This window comes from Camponotus floridanus, unplaced genomic scaffold (assembly GCF_003227725.1).
Source record: "Camponotus floridanus strain SB8 unplaced genomic scaffold, Cflo_v7.5 scaffold122, whole genome shotgun sequence".
Classification (NCBI taxonomy): Eukaryota; Metazoa; Arthropoda; class Insecta; order Hymenoptera; family Formicidae; genus Camponotus; species Camponotus floridanus.
Genome location: NW_020229240.1, coordinates 781,934 through 803,516, shown reverse-complemented (window position 1 = coordinate 803,516; position 21,583 = coordinate 781,934).

The following is a 21,583-nucleotide window of genomic DNA, read 5'->3' as shown; positions in this document are numbered from 1 at the left end:
AGACGGACTTATTGATAAAAATGGTGTGCTGGAAATAAAATGTCCTCTATCAGCTGAAAATTTAACAGCAGAAGAAGCTATTCAGACAATGACTTCTTTAAAAAATATCTTTGATAAAAAAAATGCAGATAAAATGAATCGAAATCACCAATATTATTATCAAATTCAAGGTCAGTTAAATATAACACAGCGAGAATATTGTATTTTCGCTATTTGGACTCCAAAAAGCATGAAAATATTACACATTAGTAAAGACAATATTTTTTGGAGAAATGAAATGCTGCCTTTCTTAATACGCTTCTATAATGAATGTATGCTTCCAGAAATCTTGGACAGTCGTCACAATAAGCATATGCCTATCAGAAATCCAAGATATATTATAGAAGCTAAAGAAGCAGCAGCAAAAAAAATAGCTAGTCGAATAAGTACACGAAGTTTAATAAAAAGCGAAAATGGCATAAAAAATAAACGATTCAGACCGAATGCTTCGTCAATAGAAGCAGCAGTGACTACTGCTACTGTTTCGAGTAAAGAGCAAGATGATGATGACTGCATTATCATAAGTTACTCGGAAAACAAACGAAATATAACTAAGGACGATATAGTAAGACAAAGAAAATTCTTAGATGAGACGTTTGCTTCTCTCTCTGTGGTAAAGAATAATGTCTTGCCTATAAAAAGTCAATTAAATGATGAATCGTTGAATTTATTTTTGCGCATCATAAGAGAAACTTCTTGTTTCGAAACACAAAGTGTGTTATATTTAGAATATCCTCACATGATTGTAGCTAGTTATAGTAACAAAAGCTTACAAATAATTGGAGGAAATTGTAGTAATCACTGGAGATGTATTTTCTTTGACGGCACCAAACTTCATGTGTATGATAGTCTACCCGACTGTACATACGATAAATTGGTAGCTAAAGAAAAAAATTATATACATCTTCGTTATCCGAGAGTAAACTCAGATGACATAATTTTTGAGAAAGTTCAAACTCAACCTGATGGAATATGTTGTGGAATTTATGCTGCAGCTTTTGCCACGACTATAGCCTTAGGAGGCAATCCTTGCGAGGAGAAATATTCTATAGATGTAAAATGTATGAGAGAACATTTCTATAAAATTTTAAAAAAACAATAAACTGTTGCCTTTTCCAAGTGTTAGCATTTCATAATACAAAGATCTATTCTGATACTCATAAGAGTGACAAATAAAAAGTGCACTCAATTTCGCTTATAAATGTCGGAGAGACGAATTAAATAAATAAAATATTTTGGTTGCGTTCTCACGGGAATGGGCGATGGAAGGGCCCATTCTATATTTATATACATTTCAACATTTGTATTATATTTTATATATTCTATATTTTTATATATTTTACAAATGTATTCTGTCCCAATCGAGATAATATATTGTAAATATTTGTAAATTTCTATTATAAAAATAAACATTTGTACATATGTACATGTAACAAAACAAATATGTACACATTATTAAAATATGACTTCATATAATATTATTTTCTAATTCGATTGTGTGTAAAAAAGCTGTGCTGCATACATTGTATTTTATAACTAGTTACAGGTGTGATAATATCTATATATATATACAGGGTGAGGCAAAAGTATGGAAACCCCTAAATTTTTCGAAAACTATGCATTTTAGAAACAAATGTTTCAGACAAAGGTTGTAAGGTTTCAAGTAATGCATTACGTAGCAATATCAGTGTAACCTTGAATAGCACCATCAAGGTTACATAAAAATCACTTTGAATTTTTTAAATGGAACCCCCTATTTTTCATTGCATATTCTTGTAGCTTATCTCGAGAGCTTTCCAAAACACTATAATAAAGTACCTTTTTATTAAGTACTTTTTGAGTTATAAGGCTTGAAATAATTTCTTAATTTTACATAAACCATAAAATATCTAGTAAACCATTCATTTTTCGATTATCTTACCTTCATACTTTTATGTACAAAATAATGAGAGGAATCAATTGGTGTAAAGAAAACACATAGTTGTTTCTAAGAAAAACTATGTAATTTGCAATTAACAATTCCATATTCTTTCTTAAAAACAACTGTATGTTTTCTTTACACCAATTGATTCCTCTCATTATTTTGTACTGTAAAAGTATGAAGCTAAGATAATCGAAAAATGAATGGTTTACTAGATATTTTATGGTTTATGTAAAATTAAGAAATTATTACAAGCCTTATAACTCAAAAAGTACTTAATAAAAAGGTACTTTATTATAGTGTTTTGGAAAGCTCTCGAGATAAGCTACAAGAATATGCAATGAAAAATAGGGGGTTCCATTTAAAAAATTCAAAGTGATTTTTATGTGACCTTGACGGTGCTATTCAAGGTTACACTGATACTGCTATGTAATGCATTACTTGAAACCTTACAACCTTTGTCTGAAACATTTGTTTCTAAAATGCATAGTTTTCGAAAAATTTAGGGGTTTCCATACTTTTGCCTCACCCTGTATATATATATATATATATATATATATATATATATACAGGGTGTCCCATTTTAATCCATCCAGTCGAATATCTCAAAAATCAAACCCAGGAGAGAAAAATGTTTCAGACAAAAATTGTTTGGTTTCGAGGGGGCCATAAGATGGTACCATTGATTTGATCTTGAAGAGTCATTTGAAGATCACGTGAAGGTCACCTCAATTTTTTTAAATGGCACCCCCTATTTTTTATTAGATATTCTTGTAGCTGACCTCGAGAGCTTTCCAAAACACTATAATAAAATATTTTTTCGTTGAGTATTTTTCGAGTTATGAGGCTTGAATAATTTCTTAATTCTACATAAATCATAAAATATCTAGTGAAATATTCATTTTTCGATTATTTTACCTTCATACTTTTATGCACAAAATAATGTGAGAAATCGATTGGTGTAAAGAAAACACATAGTTATTTTTAAGAAAAAATATGTATAATTTGCAATTAACAATTACATTTTTCTTTGAAACAACTATGTGTTTTTTTTATACTAATTGATTTCTCTCATTATTATGTACATAAAAGTATTAAGGCAAGATAATCGAAAAATGAATATTTTACTAGATATATTACGGTTTATGTAAAATTAAGAAATGATTTCAAGCCTCATAACTCGAAAAGTACTTTATGAAAAAATATTTTATTATAGTGTTTTGGAAAGCTTTCGAGGTCAGCTACAAGAATATGTAATAAAAAATAGGGGGTGCCATTTAAAAAGATTGAGGTGACCTTCACGTGACCTTCAAATGACTCTTCAAAGTCAAACCAATAGTACCATCTTATGGCCCCCTCGAAACCAAACAACTTTTGTCTGAAACATTTTTCTCTCCCGGGCTTGGTTTTCGAGATATTCGACTGGATGGATTAAAATGGGACACCCTGTATATACAGGGTACATTTAATGCCCCACCCCAAATAACTTTCTTATTTTTAATTTTAGAAAAAGATGTTTCAGACAAAAGTTGTATGGTTTCGAGGGGGACATAAGATGGTACCATTAATTTGATCTTGAAGAGTCACATGAAGGTTACGTGAAGATCATTTTCAATTTCTTAAATGGAACACCCTATATATTTTTGCATATTCTTGTAGCTTATCTCGAGAGCTTTCCAAAACACTATAAATAAACATTTTTTCATCAAGTACGTTTCGAGTAATGAGGCTTGAAATCATTTCTTAATTTTACATAAACCATAAAATATCTTGTAAAATATTCATTTTTTGATTATCTTACCTTAATACTTTTATGTACAAAATAATGAGAGAAATCAATTGGTGTAAAGAAAACATACAGTTGTTTTTAAGAAAAAATATGGAATTGTTAATTGCAAATTACATATTTTTTTCTTAAAAACAACTGTATGTTTTCTTTGCACCAATGGATTTCTCTCATTATTTTGTACATAAAAGTATTAAGGTAAGATAATCAAAAAATGAATATTTTACAAGATATTTTATGGTTTATGTAAAATTAAGAAATGATTTCAAGCCTCATTACTCGAAACGTACTTGATGAAAAAATGTTTATTTATAGTGTTTTGGAAAGCTCTCGAGATAAGCTACAAGAATATGCAAAAATATATAGGGTGTTCCATTTAAGAAATTGAAAATGATCTTCACGTAACCTTCATGTGACTCTTCAAGATCAAATTAATGGTACCATCTTATGTCCCCCTCGAAACCATACAACTTTTGTCTGAAACATCTTTTTCTAAAATTAAAAATAAGAAAGTTATTTGGGGTGGGGCATTAAAATGGGACACCCTGTATATACAGGGTGACCCATTTTAACTTAGGCAGCCAAATAACTCGAAAAATAAGCACACTACGAAAAAGTGGTTAGAATCAAAATTTCGTCATTTCGAGGGGGACGTACAATGAAGTTAAAATCAGCCCCCCCACCCCTCCCCCTGGGCGGTGAGGGGGGGCAAGTTTGAAATCTTAAATGGAACCCCCTATTTTTCATTGCATATTCTTGTAGCTTATTTCAAGAGCTTTCCAAAACACTATAATTAAGTACCTTTTCATTAAGTACTTTTTGAGTTATAAGGCTTGAAATAATTTCTTAATTTTACATAAACCTTAAAATATCTAGTCAACCATTCATTTTTCGATTATCTTACCTTCATACTTTTATGTACAAAATAATGAGAGGAATCAATTGGTGTAAAGAAAACACATAGTTGTTTCTAAGAAAAAATATGTAATTTGCAATTAACAATTCCATATTTTTTCTTAAAAACAACTGTATGTTTTCTTTACACCAATTGATTCCTCTCATTATTTTGTACATAAAAGTATGAAGGTAAGATAATCGAAAAATGAATGGTTTACTAGATATTTTATGGTTTATGTAAAATTAAAAAATTATTTTAAGCCTTATAACTCAAAAAGTACTTAATAAAAAGGTACTTAATTATAGTGTTTTGGAAAGCTCTTGAAATAAGCTACAAGAATATGCAATGAAAAATAGGGGGTTCCATTTAAGATTTCAAACTTGCCCCCCTCACCGCCCAGGGGGAGGGGTGGGGGGGCTGATTTTAACGTCATTGTACGTCCCCTTCTAAATGACGAAATTTTGAATCTAACCATTTTTTCGTAGTGTGCTTATTTTTCGAGTTATTTGGCTGCCTAAATTAAAATGGGTCACCCTGTATATATACAGGGTCTACCAAAAGTGTGGAAACCCCTAAATATCTCGGAAAATATACGTTTTACAGAAAAGTGTTTCCAACAAAAGTTGTAGGGTTTAAGAAGATCTATATACTGATTCTATCAGTTTGACCTTGGATGGCGTCGTCAAGGTCAGGTCAAGGTCACATTGACTTTTTTAAATGACACCCCCTACATTTGATTGCATATTCTTATAGCTTAATTCAAGAGCTTTCCAAAACACTATAATAATGTTCATTTTTATTAAGTACTTTGCGAGTTATGAGGGTTGAATGATAGAGTAGCGCCGGTATTAACATTATCCAAGGTGTACTACATGGAGGTTACTCGCTCGGATTTGCATCTGTTGTGTGTGTGATCCAGCTAACTAAGGCAAGATCGGTCGTGGATCCAGTCAGCAAAAGCAAAGACCCAACCAAATTACAATCGAGCATTTAAAGACCTGGAAAGCAATCGACATAGTAAACAGTAAATAAATTTGTGGATGCTCATTTATCATAATAATTGTTCGAAATGTGTGCGTGTGCGTGCGTGCGGTGCGTGTATACAGAGATCAGGTTAGGTTGCACCAAACGATTGCAAATGTGTTTCAATGTGTTAAAGTAAATGCTGAAAGTGGCTGCCATTTACTTCCTGACAATATGCTAATCTTTGGTAGAATGTAGAAATGACTTTACGATTCGTTTCAAAAGGTATCAAAGCCATTTCATCCCTTATTCGCTGTATCAATTCGTGAATGGTTTTAGGTTTTGTTCTGTAAACCTTACTCTTCAGATATCCCCATAGATAATAATCAAGAGGAGTTAGATCTGGTGACCGAGGTGGCCAATCCTCTCCTCCCTCATTTCCGTTCCTTCTTCCTATCCACCGTAGCGGAAAAGTCTCATTTAAAATACGACGTGGTCCTGCACCAAAATGAGCAGGAGCTCCATCATGCTGAAACCATATTTCTTGGAAATTATTTGGAAAAGTATTCTGTATGGCTGGAATTATTTGATCAACAAGTAATCTCTCATACCTTTGAGCGTTCAAATATTCTTCAAAAAAAAACGGCCCTATTAAATAGCCATCTATTATTCCGCACCATACATTTATTTTTTGTGGATGTTGTGTGTGAGTTTCCCGCACCCAATTCGGATTCTCATCTGACCAGAAACGAAAATTTTGATTATTAACTTCTCCCGTTAAGGTAAAAGTTGCCTCGTCTGTGAAAACAATTTGATAAGGGAAGATGGGCCGGACATCTATTAGTGCCATCATTCTTTCACAGAAATGTATACGACGCTCCTCATCTCCGTTTTGCAATTCTTGAACGTATTGCAATTTATATGGATGGAACTTGTTCTTCTTTAAAATTCTCCAAACCGACATGGGAGCAATATCGTGAGTTTGAGCGACTCTCTGAACACTAGAATTGGGATCTTCAATAAATGTCTGCAGAACATCAAGTTGTTTTTCTTCGTTGGTTGCAGACAATGGTCTTCCTGACTTAGAGCGATTTCTTACGCTACCAGTTTGTCTAAAACGTTCTATTGTTTTTAACACAGTGGACTTATTAATTCGACGGTTCGGATACGTGTCATTAAATAATCGAACGACATCAGAGAACGATCTTTCGTTATCACCCCATCCACGCATCATGAGGATAGTGATTCTTTCACGTTCCGACAAGTCGCCAGCCATTTTTAAAACGTTTAATTTTAATTAATCGTACGTTGTATTTGGACGATAACAATTAATTTCTGCTTGCTCAAAGCTGAAGTTAGAAGGTGCTCGTTCTTTGATAGCTTTATACATTCTTAGTTGAATTTTAAATGCGAGTTAGACTGCATGTAGTGCGTCACATAGCGGTAAATGAAGGAACTAACGAGACGTTTCATACACGTTTTATGGAGCAATTTTTTGGCAATTTGACTTCAGCGAAATATGAGGATATGTTGAAGAATCGATCTTGCCTTAGTTAGCTGGATCACACACACAACAGATGCAAATCCGAGCGAGTAACCTCCATGTAGTACACCTTGGATAATGTTAATACCGGCGCTACTCTATCATTCAACCCTCATAACTCGCAAAGTACTTAATAAAAATGAACATTATTATAGTGTTTTGGAAAGCTCTTGAATTAAGCTATAAGAATATGCAATCAAATGTAGGGGGTGTCATTTAAAAAAGTCAATGTGACCTTGACCTGACCTTGACGACGCCATCCAAGGTCAAACTGATAGAATCAGTATATAGATCTTCTTAAACCCTACAACTTTTGTTGGAAACACTTTTCTGTAAAACGTATATTTTCCGAGATATTTAGGGGTTTCCACACTTTTGGTAGACCCTGTATATATGTATATAGTATAAGGTAACTTTATATAACTTACAATCTATGCAGTACAGATTATTTTTTTCACACATAATTAGTATGATGGAATTAACAAAAATACATCATATAATATGAAATTAAATTTTTTTTCATGTAAATGTTTCATTCAAGATGTATAATTATTTATATAATAATAGAAATTTACAAGCATCTACAATATATGGTTTTATTCGTGACAGAATAATAAATTTTTATATTTTATATTGCAAAAAATATAAAGAAATCTAGAATATATAAATTATAACATCTGGAAATGTATATAAGATACATATGTACACAAATGGTCAAATATGTTTTTGCTCTTGTAAGATACATGAGAAGACACATAATCGGTGTGTGTGTGTGTGTGTGTGTGTGTGTGTGTGTGTGTGTGTGTGTGTGTGTGTGCGTGTGCGTGTGCGTGTGCGTGTGCGTGTGCGTGTGCGTGTGCGTGCGCGTGCGCGTGCGCGTGCGCGTGCGCGTGCGCGTGCGCGTGCGCGTGCGTGTGCGTGTGCGTGTGCGTGTGTGTGTGTGTGTGTGTGTGTGTGTGTGTGTGTGTGTGTGTGTGTGTATAATCATGAATAATCATGAAATTGTGTTTAAATGATACATATGATATGCCAGACACATCTATATTTTTCTGTTATCTACATGCTTCCATATGCGTGCGATAAAGAAGCAGAAAGATGTTGTCTGATTTTAATATGTTAAACACAATTAAAAATTATTCTTTGTAACATGAATTATGCATATATATTATTGTCGGTAACAGCGAAATTAAAATTGTCGGTATTATCGACAATTTTAATTACGCTTAGATGAGGGCGCTATCCCGTCGAAGTTCGCCCGTCGCTTTAGGATCCCCTTAAATATCAAAAAAATAGGACGATTACCTTGGATGAAAACAAGAATGTTGCCCACGATGTCTTGCCCACGATATCTTTATCGGAAAGAAGGAGATGCAACAATTCGGAAAGAAGAAGGTAACAATTGAAGAGAGAAGTTCAATTGTTTTCTGTAGTATCTTTCGCCGCTTAAAGCGGTTAAGCCGGGTCTACAATAAGTAATTTAAGCCGTACGCCTTAAGAGATTAACCAATCACAGTCAAGTATGAAAAGAATACTCGATTGTGATTGGTCAATTTCTTAAAACTTAGAACTTAAATGATTATTGACTCGGCCTTACGCTTTCATTAAATGTTAAGGCTGCGATCCCAATGAATGCGTTCAAATGTATAACATCACAGATAAATCAATGAAAATTTTTCTTTTCTTGACGCTTTTTCTCGCGCAGAAAGAATTTGTTTTTCATTTCAGAACTGTATAGTAAATACACTTGAACGATTGCTTGCAGTAGAAAATCCGTGGAAATAAATATATTATTTGCTAGAAATTATCGTTTATTCTACTTCTATCTATATATTTTAGACATAATTACTATACTTACCTCAATCCAACTTCATGTTTCGCAATGCATTATCCACAGGGCCACAGGGCACAAAATACTAAAAGACGACGAAAAGATGACTTTTTTAAATTGACTTTTGGACATGGCAAAAAAACGTCTTATAGATGTCTTTTCGACATGTCGACAAAGACGACTAAAATATGACGTCTTTTCGTCGTCTTTTTTAAGTCATTTTTAGGCGTACAAATTCTAGACTTAAAAAAGTTGACGAAAAGACGCCTTATTTTAGTCGTCTTTTTGGACACAATGAAAAAGACGACTAAACGACATCTTCTCAGCTTTGTCGAAAAGATGACCAAAACAAGACGTCTTTTCGTCGTCTTTTTAAGTTATCTTTTTGAACGTACAAATTCTAGACTTTAAAAGGTCGACGAAAGAACGTCTTGTTTTAGTCGTCTTTTCGACATGACGAAAAGACATCTATAAGACGTTTTTTTCGCCATGTCCAAAAATTAACTTAGAAAAGATATCTTTTCGTCGTCTTTTAGTATTCTGTGCCCTGTGGGAAATAAAAGTTAAGAAATAAATATGAGTATTAAAATAGTGTGCAATAACATATAAAAAAGAGAAGTAACATATTAAAAATTATCATCAAGCGACGCAGCAGCGTCGCGATGCCGAGTGCATTGATTAGTAAAAATCCAGATTTGTGATACTTAACGACCGCCAAGTGGACTGTGATTCATCAATCAAAAGGTAAATATTGTGAAAAATCTTTCTCATTTCTATTTAGATTAGACAATATATTTTGACATATTATATTAATAAAGAGAATAGACAGTTATCATTTTGTGGAATATATTTGTATAATTTATAATTATATATATATATATATATATATATATATATATTTATGTAGAAAGGCAGGTTTCAGGACGTGTTTTAAAAACGTGATTTTTGTGTATAATAATGAAGTAAATTATGTTTGGAAGACTTTTTTGTTGATATAAATCAATATTTTTCGAAATATTTTGAAATATGTATGGATTGGCAGTTATCAGGTCAGTTATATTTTTAATTAAAACAGCAAGTATCTTTTTATTTAACGATTATATTCTATATATTTGATACCAATTAGTAGATTTTGATCAATTTTGTATAGTAAAATAAAAAAATTAATAAATTATATATGATTTTTTCATAAGTCCTTAAATCTGCCATTTTACCGAATTATTCTTTAGAGAAAAGGCAGTTTTCAGACCGTCCATTTTTTCAATAAAAAAAGCAAATAATTTATTTTATTTGAGTTTTTTGCAATTGAATATAACAAATTACATTAATTGATAATGTAATAAATTACTAAAATGCAATATTAAGTAAAAATTTCGTATAAAAGTGCAAGTCCTGAAATGTACCATTTTGTTAAAAATAAATTGTACGTTAGGGTAGTTTTCAGGTCTTATAATATAATACTTAATATAACATTTTACTCAAAATTTCAATGAATTTAACAACTGCCGTTTGAATACAGAAAAATAAATGATTAAAGGAAAATTACAGTTTTGGTTTATCTTTAAACATTTTCCAATATTGAACAAAATAATCTGAAAATTGCCATTCCACTGCTATAAATAGACCTAAAAACTGCCATTTTGCTGCTACATACAGACCTGAAAACTGCATCCCATTATATGTAGACATGAATACTGCCAATTCGCTACTAAATGTGTATAGATCTGAAAACTGCCAATTCGCTACTAAATATGTATAGATTTGAAAACTGCTATTTCGATACTACATATGGACCCGAAAACTGCCATTTCGCCATTACATATGGACTCGAAAACTGCCATTTGAGCAAGAACTTTTATACTTTCGATCTTCTACACATAATTTAAATATCTCATGGAGTTCTTTTTAAATATTTTGCATTAAATTTAATTATCGACATGTCGCACTATGAGTTAGACATGATCCACGACTTTAACTTTGAACATCAGTTTTTGGCAATCTGTGTAACGAAATCGGTTGTTTGGAGAAAAAGAATTTATTGAAACTGAATTTTATATCCAAATCCAGTTTTAGAAAATAACGGAAATCATTGTTCGTCCTAAATGATCAAATTTCATCATTTAAGAAGCATTAATAATTTTAGTCTTTTCCTATCGAAAATTAACGATCCGAAAATTGCCATTTCGCTAGAACATATGGACCTGAAAGCTGCCATTTCGCTACAAAATATGGACCCGAAAACTGCCATTCCGCTACTACATATAAACCCGAAAACTGCCACTTGAGCAAGAACTTTTATACTTTCGATCTTCTACACATGATTTACGTGTCTTATGGAGTCTTCTTTAAATGTTTTGCTCTATACTGTATATCAGCATGACGCATTTTTAATTTAACATGATCCACTTTAACTTTGAATATCAGTGGTTGGCAATCTGGGTAACGAAATCGGTTGTTTGAACAAAAAGAATTTATGGAAACTGAATTTTATATCCAAATCCAGTTTTAGAGAATAACGGAAATCATTGTTCGTCCTAAATGATCAAATCTCATCATTTAAGAAGTATTAATAATTTTAGTATTTTCTTGTCGAAAATTAACGATCCGAAAATTGCCATTTCGCTACAACATATGGACCCGAAAGCTGCCATTTTGCTACAACATATGGACCCGAAAACTGCCATTTCGCTACTATATATAAACCCGAAAACTGCCACTTGAGCAAGAACTTTTATACTTTTGATCTTCTACATATGATTTAAGTGTCTTATGGAGTCCTTTTTAAATGTTTTGCTCTATAGTGTATTATCAGCATGACGCATTTTTAATTTAACATGATCCACTTTAACTTTGAATATCAGTGGTTGGCAATCTGTGTAACGAAATCGGTTGTATGAAGAAAAAGAATTTATTGAAACTGAATTTTATATCCAAATCCAGTTTTAGAAAATAACGGAAATCATTGTTCGTCCTAAATGATCAAATCTCATCATTTAAGAAGCATTAATAATTTTAGTCTTTTCCTATCGAAAATTAACGATCCGAAAATTGTCATTTCGCTAGAACATATGGACCTGAAAGCTGCCATTTCGCTACAAAATATGGACCCGAAAACTGCCATTCCGCTACTACATATAAACCCGAAAACTGCCACTTGAGCAAGAACTTTTATACTTTCGATCTTCTACACATGATTTACGTGTCTTATGGAGTCCTTTTTAAATGTTTTGCTCTATAGTGTATTATCAGCATGACGTATTTTTAATTTAACATGATCCACTTTAACTTTGAATATCAGTGGTTGGCAGTCTGTGTAACGAAATCGGTTGTTTGAACAAAAAGAATTTATGGAAACTGAATTTTATATCCAAATCCAGTTTTAGAGAATAACGGAAATCATTGTTCGTCCTAAATGATCAAATCTCATCATTTAAGAAGCATTAATAATTTTAATCTTTTCTTGTCGAAAATTAACGATCCGAAAATTGCCATTTCGCTGCAACATATGGACCTGAAAACTGCCATTTCGCTACTATATATAAACCCGAAAACTGCCACTTGAGCAAGAACTTTTATACTTTCGATCTTCTACACATGATTTAAGTGTCTTATGGAGTCTTCTTTAAATGTTTTGCTCTATACTGTATATCAGCATGACGCATTTTTAATTTAACATGATCCACTTTAACTTTGAATATCAGTGGTTGGCAATCTGGGTAACGAAATCAGTTGTTTGAACAAAAAGAATTTATGGAAACTGAATTTTATATCCAAATCCAGTTTTAGAGAATAACGGAAATCATTGTTCGTCCTAAATGATCAAATCTCATCATTTAAGAAGCATTAATAATTTTAGTCTTTTCTTGTCGAAAATTAACGATCCGAAAATTGCCATTTCGCTGCAACATATGGACCCGAAAGCTGCCATTTCGCTACAACATATGGATCCGAAAACTGCCATTTCGCTACTATATATAAACCCGAAAACTGCCACATGAGCAAGAACTTTTATACTTTCGATCTTCTACACATGATTTAAGTGTCTTATGGAGTCCTTTTTAAATGTTTTGCTCTATAGTGTATTATCAGCATGACGCATTTTTAATTTAACATGATCCACTTTAACTTTTGAATATCAGTGGTTGGCAATCTGTGTAACGAAATTGGTTGTTTGAATAAAAAGAATTTATGGAAACTGAATTTTATATCCAAATCCAGTTTTAGAAAATAACGGAAATCATTGTTCGTCCTAAATGATCAAATCTCATCATTTAAGAAGCATTAATAATTTTAGTCTTTTCTTGTCGAAAATTAACGATCCGAAAATTGCCTTTTCGTTGCAACATATGGACCCGAAAGCTGCCATTTCGCTACAACATATGGACCCGAAAACTGCCATTTCGCTACTATATATAAACCCGAAAACTGCCACTTGAGCAAGAACTTTTATACTTTCGATCTTCTACACATGATTTAAGTGTCTTATGGAGTCCTTTTTAAATGTTTTGCTCTATAGTGTATTATCAGCATGACGCATTTTTAATTTAACATGATCCACTTTAACTTTGAATATCAGTGGTTGGCAATCTGGGTAACGAAATCGGTTGTTTGAACAAAAAGAATTTATGGAAACTGAATTTTATATCCAAATCCAGTTTTAGAGAATAACGGAAATCATTGTTCTTATAATTTTGAGTTAAAAAACAATTATCAATTAGAAAAAGATAATAGAATTTAAATACATTTATTTACAAATTTTATGTCGAGTTATAAATTTCTATTTTTTTTATATTAATATCTTGAGCAATAATTATTTTTTAAGAAAATAATTCTTTGCAGTATTTGTGAAATTGCAAAGAAGTTTATAATAGAAGAGATTTTTTTTCTTGTAATAGATTTGTATAAGATTGCAAAATATATTGTAATTAATAGATCCAGAAAAAATATGTATACCGGATAAGATTTACTTTTTTAAAATTTTATTTTTTATTATATTAAATACAATATAATTTTTTCTGTTAGATCTACGAATTAACTGTTCTGCGAAACAAACTGTAAAATTTAAAAAAGATTTTTTTTGTGATATATATAAGACTATGATAATATGATATGCAATAAGATTGTGCAAAGTATTACATATAATTGATTGATTCAGAAAAAATATGTAATGTATGTGATAAATAAACTTGGTTTGACATAAAGTATTAATATAAAACATTTTTGACAACATCTCTATAATATATCCTGAAAAAAAGTAAAATGATATTTCTTTTATATTTCCTGAAAAAAATAAAATTCTATCAATAATAATAACTTTTATGAAAAATATAATTATCATTAAATGATTATTTTTTTATTGTGACATGTAATAAGATGTAATATGTTACTTTATTAATATTTTTATTAAATTTATTGTATAAAATTTTAAAATCTCTAAAATATTTTCAAATCTGTAAGATTCATGTTCTTCATGGGATTTTAAATCAAGTTTTAAATATTTCTTTGTATTTTCTATTGTCAAAAAAAAATAAATAAATAAAAATGTAAATACTAAAACAAGTAAAAATTCTATAAAAGTGCATAAAATAATAAAATTAATGTATAACAAAAAATCAATAAACCTTATATTATGTTGGCATCAGTGCATTATGAAAAACCGGACACGAAAATAGAAGAGATAGTAGCAAGTTTTCTTTTTTATTCTATCTTATTTTTAATTAGTTATATATAACATGCTATATATAATACGCTTACGCTGTGTTAGAGAAAGATAGAAATAGTTTTTTTCTCTCTCTTAGTTTATATTTTTCTATTTAAAAATGAACATTCCAGTATAATATAGAATTCGCTGTAAAAAACTGATGCACCAAGGAGATACATAATTAAATTTTAAAAATATTTAAATAAATTGGTATATAATTCGGCTCTATGTATTTTAAACAACATAATAATTTAGTATCGAGCACTAAGAGCCCATAAACACGGTTGGCAATGCGTAAATTTTTACCCCGATATTTTTCCTGTCTACATCTCTCCAGGGGGGTAAAAGGGGTTGTTATAGAAGTCTCAAACCAAGAGAATCTATAACCTGGCATATGTGCATATGTCTTATAAAATTTTTCGCCAACAATTAATGTTCGTAAAAATTTACGCATTGCCAACCGCGTTTATGGGCTCTTAGTGCTCGATACTAAATTATTATGTTGTTTAAAAATATTTATTACTTTTATATGTATATTACACCATCTCAATATTATTAAAGTTTTTCATACAAGCAGTTTCCAGGTCTATATATAGTAACGGAATGGCAGTTTTCAGACCGTTTAGTTTTCGACAAGAAAAAACCAAAATTATTAATATTTCTTAAATGATCACTTTGACAGAGATCTGACCATTTTAGACAAATAGTGATTTGTTATTCTCAAGTTCTGAATTTAAATTCAGTTTCCTTCAGTAAATCCTTCAGTAAATCCTTCTTTTTCATTTAAATAACCGATTTCGTTCCACAGATTGCTAAAAACTGATATTTAAAGCTAAAGTTGTCACTAATATTAAACTGATAGTGCGACATATTAATAATCATATATAAAGCAAAACATGTAATATAAGCTCATAATCAGTGGCATTTAATTAAATCACATGTAGAAGATCGATAGTATTGAACTTGCACAAATGGGAATTTTCGGGTCTATATATAATAGCGGAATGACAGTTTTCAGAATTATATATGTATAGTAGCAGAATGGCAGTTTTCAGATCATTTAATTTCTAACATAGGAATAATTACATGTCCTATATTAATCCCAATTTGGAGCATTCTTAATCATTTTCCTTCGAAAAAATGTAAACCAAAATTGTAATTTTACCTTAACCATTTATTTATATATTATATATATTGTAACGGTAGTTATAAGGACTTGATCAATGTTATGTATTAAGAGACTGTATATTTACTTTATATATGATTTTCTAAGTAGTTAGTATTGTAATTAAACTGTTCATAAATATATATAACTTATATAAAGCTTACCTTGTAAATAATAACAATTATTACATTTATAGTATAAAAATTATGTATGTTACGGTGGTTTTAAGGACTTTATATAAAAAATTGACTTAACGGTAGTTTCAAGGACAGTCCCCAAAACTGCCGATCAACATATATAGCTTTCAGGACCGACCTGAAAAGTGCCAAAAGACCTCAAAACTACCGATTCGTGACAGAAATCGTCCCGAAAACTGCCTCCCTACATAAATATATATATATATATATATATATATATATATATATATATACAGGGTGGGGAAAAAGTATGGAAGTAAACAATTATTTCCGAAACTATTCATTTTTCGACAAAATGTCTTAGACATAATTTTTAGACGCAAATATAGTTACACAGAAATATTTCCTATATCTATAATAATTATATATATATATATATATACAGGGTGGGGAAAAAGTATGGAAGCAAACAATTATTTCCGAAACTATTCATTTTTCGACAAAATGTCTTAGACATAATTTTTAGACGCAAATATAGTTACACAGAAATATTTCCTATATCTATAATAATTATATATATATATATATATATATATATATATATATACAGGGTGTCCCATTTTAATCCATCCAATCGAATATCTCGAAAACCAAGCTTGAAAGAGAAAAATGTTTCAGACAAAAGTTGTATGGTTTCAAGGGGGCCATAAGATGGTATCATTGGTTTGACCTTGAAGAGTCATTTGAAGATCACACAAAAGTCACTTCAATTTTTTAAAATAGAACATCCTATATATTTTTATATATTCTTGTAGCTCATCTCGAGATCTTTCCAAAACACTATAATAAAGTATTTCTTCATTGAATACTTTTCGAGTTATGAGGCTTGAAATAATTTCTTAATTTTTCATAAACCATAAAATATCTAGTAAAATATTCATTTTTCGATTATCTTACCTTAATACTTTTATGTACGAAATAATGAGAGGAATAAATTGATGTAAAGAAAACATACAGTTGTTTTTAAGAAAAAATATGGAATTTGCAATTAACAATTCCATATTTTTTGTTAAAAACAACTGTATGTTTTCTTTACACCAATTGATACCTCTCATTATTTTATATATAAAAGTATTAAGGTAAGTTAATCGAAAAATGAATATTTTACTAGATATTTTATGGTTTATGTAAAATTAAAAAATTATTTCAAGTCTCATAACTTGAAAAGTGCTCGATGAAGAAATACTTTATTATAGTGCTTTGGAAAGCTCTCGAGATGAGCAACAAGAATATGCAAAAATATATAGGGTGTTCGATTTAAAAAAATCAAAGTAACCTTTGCATGACCTTCAAATGACTCTTCAGGGTCAAATCAATGGTACCCTCTTATGGCACCCTTGAAACCATACAATTTTTGTCTGAAACATTTTTCTCTCTCGGACTTGGTTTTCGGGATATTCGACTGGATGGATTAAAATGGGACACCCTGTATATATATGTATATATATATACATATATATATATATATATATATATATATATATATATATAAATATATATATATATTGTGACGTGACACTTGGCGGTCCGTCACAAGGATAGCGAGATCTGACCGGTATTACGTTTGGGCCCTCGTTCTCCCTTGATTTAGAGAGAGAGAGAGCGAATATTGGAGGCGAGGGGAGGCTCGCCTCCCCCTTTTATGCGTTAATTATTAGAGTAGAATTAAGCATGCATGAGGGAGGACGTGACGAGATCTCATCCGGTGACTCGACCCGGCGAAGAAGACCAGATTAGAAGACGACGGACGCGGGACGAGCGGAGGCGCCGACTATAAGGAGAATTCCGAGCTAAATATCTGTATCAGCTGTATAAATTAAAACATCCACCTAAGCCTATCGCTGTCGCTCCTGTGCATTCCCTTATGCCCAACAGGTACGAGGAATAATCACGGGGAAAGCCGGCCGACAATTAGAAGCGAACATCGGAACCCCGAAACGGAGCCAGCTCGGCCGAATTAAGCGCTACAAGACACCGATAAAGTAAAGAGCGGCTGCCGGAAAAATCCTTACCAGACTGAGACTAAAAAGAGCCGAGAAAAACGGGACAAAGCATCAAGGAGATGACAGGCGTAAATGCGGCCCTGAAGGCCGCAGGAGTGATAAGAATCCGCGCCGATCCTGAGGGTTGCGGAAGCGCTACAAGTGGCCTACTTAAGAATTAATGGCCGGCACGATTCCGACGGGCCTTCCGCTCGTCACTGTTCGGCGGACCATTGTACGAGGACAACGGCCCATATTAATCGATCTATCGTGCGGATGCCGAGAGAGCCAAGGACTTTAAGGAGTTATCGGTGAGACGAGCGTCGATCTCCTCAGGCCGTTTTATCGTTAGAGAATCAGGTAGAATTAGCCCGAACAGAGTCCACGCCGAATTGCTGCCGTCGAAATTTCATTATTCGAGATTACTCCGAGTTTCGATAATTGCGTAATAGAATACGACGGCCGGCGGATATACTTTGTTCAAGCTACGATAATATTAAGTGCCCTCTCTCCCGGTTAAGCGCCGACAGTCAAATTTATTGTCTTTTCTTTTGCGATTATTGTGCTTGTAAAATTTTGGTATAAAGTAGCTTGTGATACAACGAAGGCGATCGCGATATTTGATAGCCGGCAAATGCGTCGCGACATCGACTCGCGTATCCCTGCGACGTGACTCGTTCGACCTATATTATAATTTATTGTTTACGCTTTTGAGATTATATTACCGTTAATTTTTCACGCTTATGTTCGATCGTCTATCTTGTATAACTATTTAGTCGTTCTATTCTTCCGTTATTACTGTAATTTTGTATTTGTTTGATCGACTCACGTGAATAATCGGTTCTATTGAAATTGCGCTTGACGACTTTAACTCCCGTCATTATTTAATATTTTTGGTTTATAACAGACGGATGTCATTATTAGAAGCATCATCGCGGTACTTATTATTAATAATTCCAGCAGAATTTGTAGCTGGCGAGGCCCTGTCTCATTCGGCGCAACATTCCAAGACTTTCTTACGCCGTTTTTTTTATCGCGTAACACATGATACCGCGGTGATCGCGCTCGAACGCCGGCCCATCGCTGCCGGAAAATTTTGCTATAATCGATTGTAAATCATCTTGTAATATCCACGTGAATCTGTCTCGTTAAACTTTATCTATTTGTAAAATATATTCATCATTGTTATTCTAATCTTTTGTCTTATTTGCAGCTACCTTGTATTCTCGATCCTTCCTTGTTAATTATTAAAACAGACCGCCCCCTCTGCCATTTTCGAGATGGGGCTAGCCGAGCGTCCGTCGCGATTAATTGAGTAGCGTTTTCTGTGTTTCTTATAGCGAGATATCGAATTACTTTTTCGAAGTGATGCGGATTACCGCACCTGACGCCCAAAAACTTTTGGAGCATAAAATTGAGCAGAAATCGCGCCGAAGGTGTGCCGTGGGCCAATAACACTGGCCAGATCTCATCATCTGCCCTAATTAATAAAATCAACGGTCACAATATACCCAATAAGCAAAATGTAAGCAGTATGTGGACAGACTGGCAACAGATTTGATCAAACTATGTCAGCAGAATGACATCTACTGCATCCTCATTCTGCTTATAATCTACTAGCAGAATCTGCTCACAATCGGATTGTCGGCAGAAACTGAGCAGCATCTGCTCTCAATGCTAACATGACTTGATATCAGACTGTTAGCAGAAATCGAGTAGAGCCTGCGTATTGCGTATATAATCTGTCGGCAAATTGACAGCAGAAATGTAGCAGACTCTGTTACTTGTTAGCATTTAAATCGTGACGTCACATCCAAATGACATTCATACTCTTTTTTTTAAGGAAACAAATTTTACTGATAATATTTTTTATTAGAAAATATATAAAATCCTTTTCTATATAATACACATATATATACAAAGATATACATATATATACATGAAAAAAAATATATATATAACATATTATAAAATATAACAATTATGAAATATATCAAAATACATATATATATAAAATATAAAGTTATATCATATATTAAATGCACATTGCGAAAACTGAGTGTAATTCCTGTAGGATCAATAAAAAGGGCATTAAAAAGTATCGATTGGTCTCCTCGGAGACAGAATGGCATTAAAAAATGCCAATATTAAATGCACATTGGGAAAACTGAGTATAATTCCTGTAAGATAAAAAAATGGCATTAAAGTGCCGATTGGTCTAACTAAAACTGTACGAGAAAGTCTCAGTTTCGAACTAAATATTATAATACATAGATTCATAATCATTCTGTAATTTCTAAAAACTATTACTAAAAATCGATTTATGTATCGAGATCTCAAGACTAAATATTTTCTCATACAGTTTTAGTATCCACTAAACCAGATTTGCGTTAAAAAATGCAGATTGATTTTTTCTCCATTCTTTGGTGTCTTATGTTCTCCTCCGTCCTCTGTCATTCTCCTTCGATTTCCGTCGTCCTTCGTCCTCCTTTTTCCATGTGTTGTTCTCTTTCATAGTTATACGTAATCGTTGTCCTGTAAATGCACCTGTAATTACATAAAAATATCATTATTATTAAAACATTTTATATATATGTATGTTTGCATGCATAATAATCACTATTTTGTTATACATTAATTACCATTAATTATATATCAATTTCTTCCGATTCTTGTTCATCTTGTTGTTCATCATTCCAAATATCACGATTTCCCGGGTTAGGCACTCGCGCGCGTGGACCATGCAGTTTGTTCCTCGCTCTTTCCTTTGCCGTCCGGAGAGTCACTTTAGCCTAAACTTGAAATTCCGAACCAATCGGATTTGGAAAATTTTTATTATCACACATGGTCTCTGCAAAATAATTGACATATGTTTTATATATATAATTGATACAATATATAATGCTTAATATACAGGGTGTTTCATTTTAATCTAGCCAGGCGAATATTTCCATCGCTGTTGAGTTTAGAGAAAAATGTTTCAAACAAAAGTTGTAGGGTTCAGAGGTGGACACAAGATGGTGAACTTGAGTTTTTGATGAAGGTAAAACTGAAGATCATATGAAGGTCAACTTGGTTTTTTTAAATGGAATGTAGTATTTTTCTTTGCATATTCTGGAAGAACATAAAATTCTGCATTAAAATTGCACTAAATACTGACACATTTTTTATGAAAATCCATAAATTTAGCAATTAAAGAAGAAATGTTTGCTTTTCGTAAAGAGAATCATGCATCAATTTGTACATGTTCATGAACATTTTTCGTTCTTACCCGGAATCAACGACGTGGACGTGACGAAAATCTGATCCCATCGGGGTGCTTGATTTACGTGAGTTCCCTTGCCTCTCACCTTCGGGGTGCTTGATTACAGTGAGTCCCCTTGCCTCTCACTTTCGGGGTGCTTGATTACAGTGAGTCCCCTCGCCTCTCACTACGTATCAGACTAACATTACAGGAGATGTTCAAAAACGTCTTCTTCAACGGCTAGGCACATGCGCAATCGACGCTGAAGTGAAAGCGTTGTTCTTCGTAACATTTCTTCAGGAATTAATGCCATTGC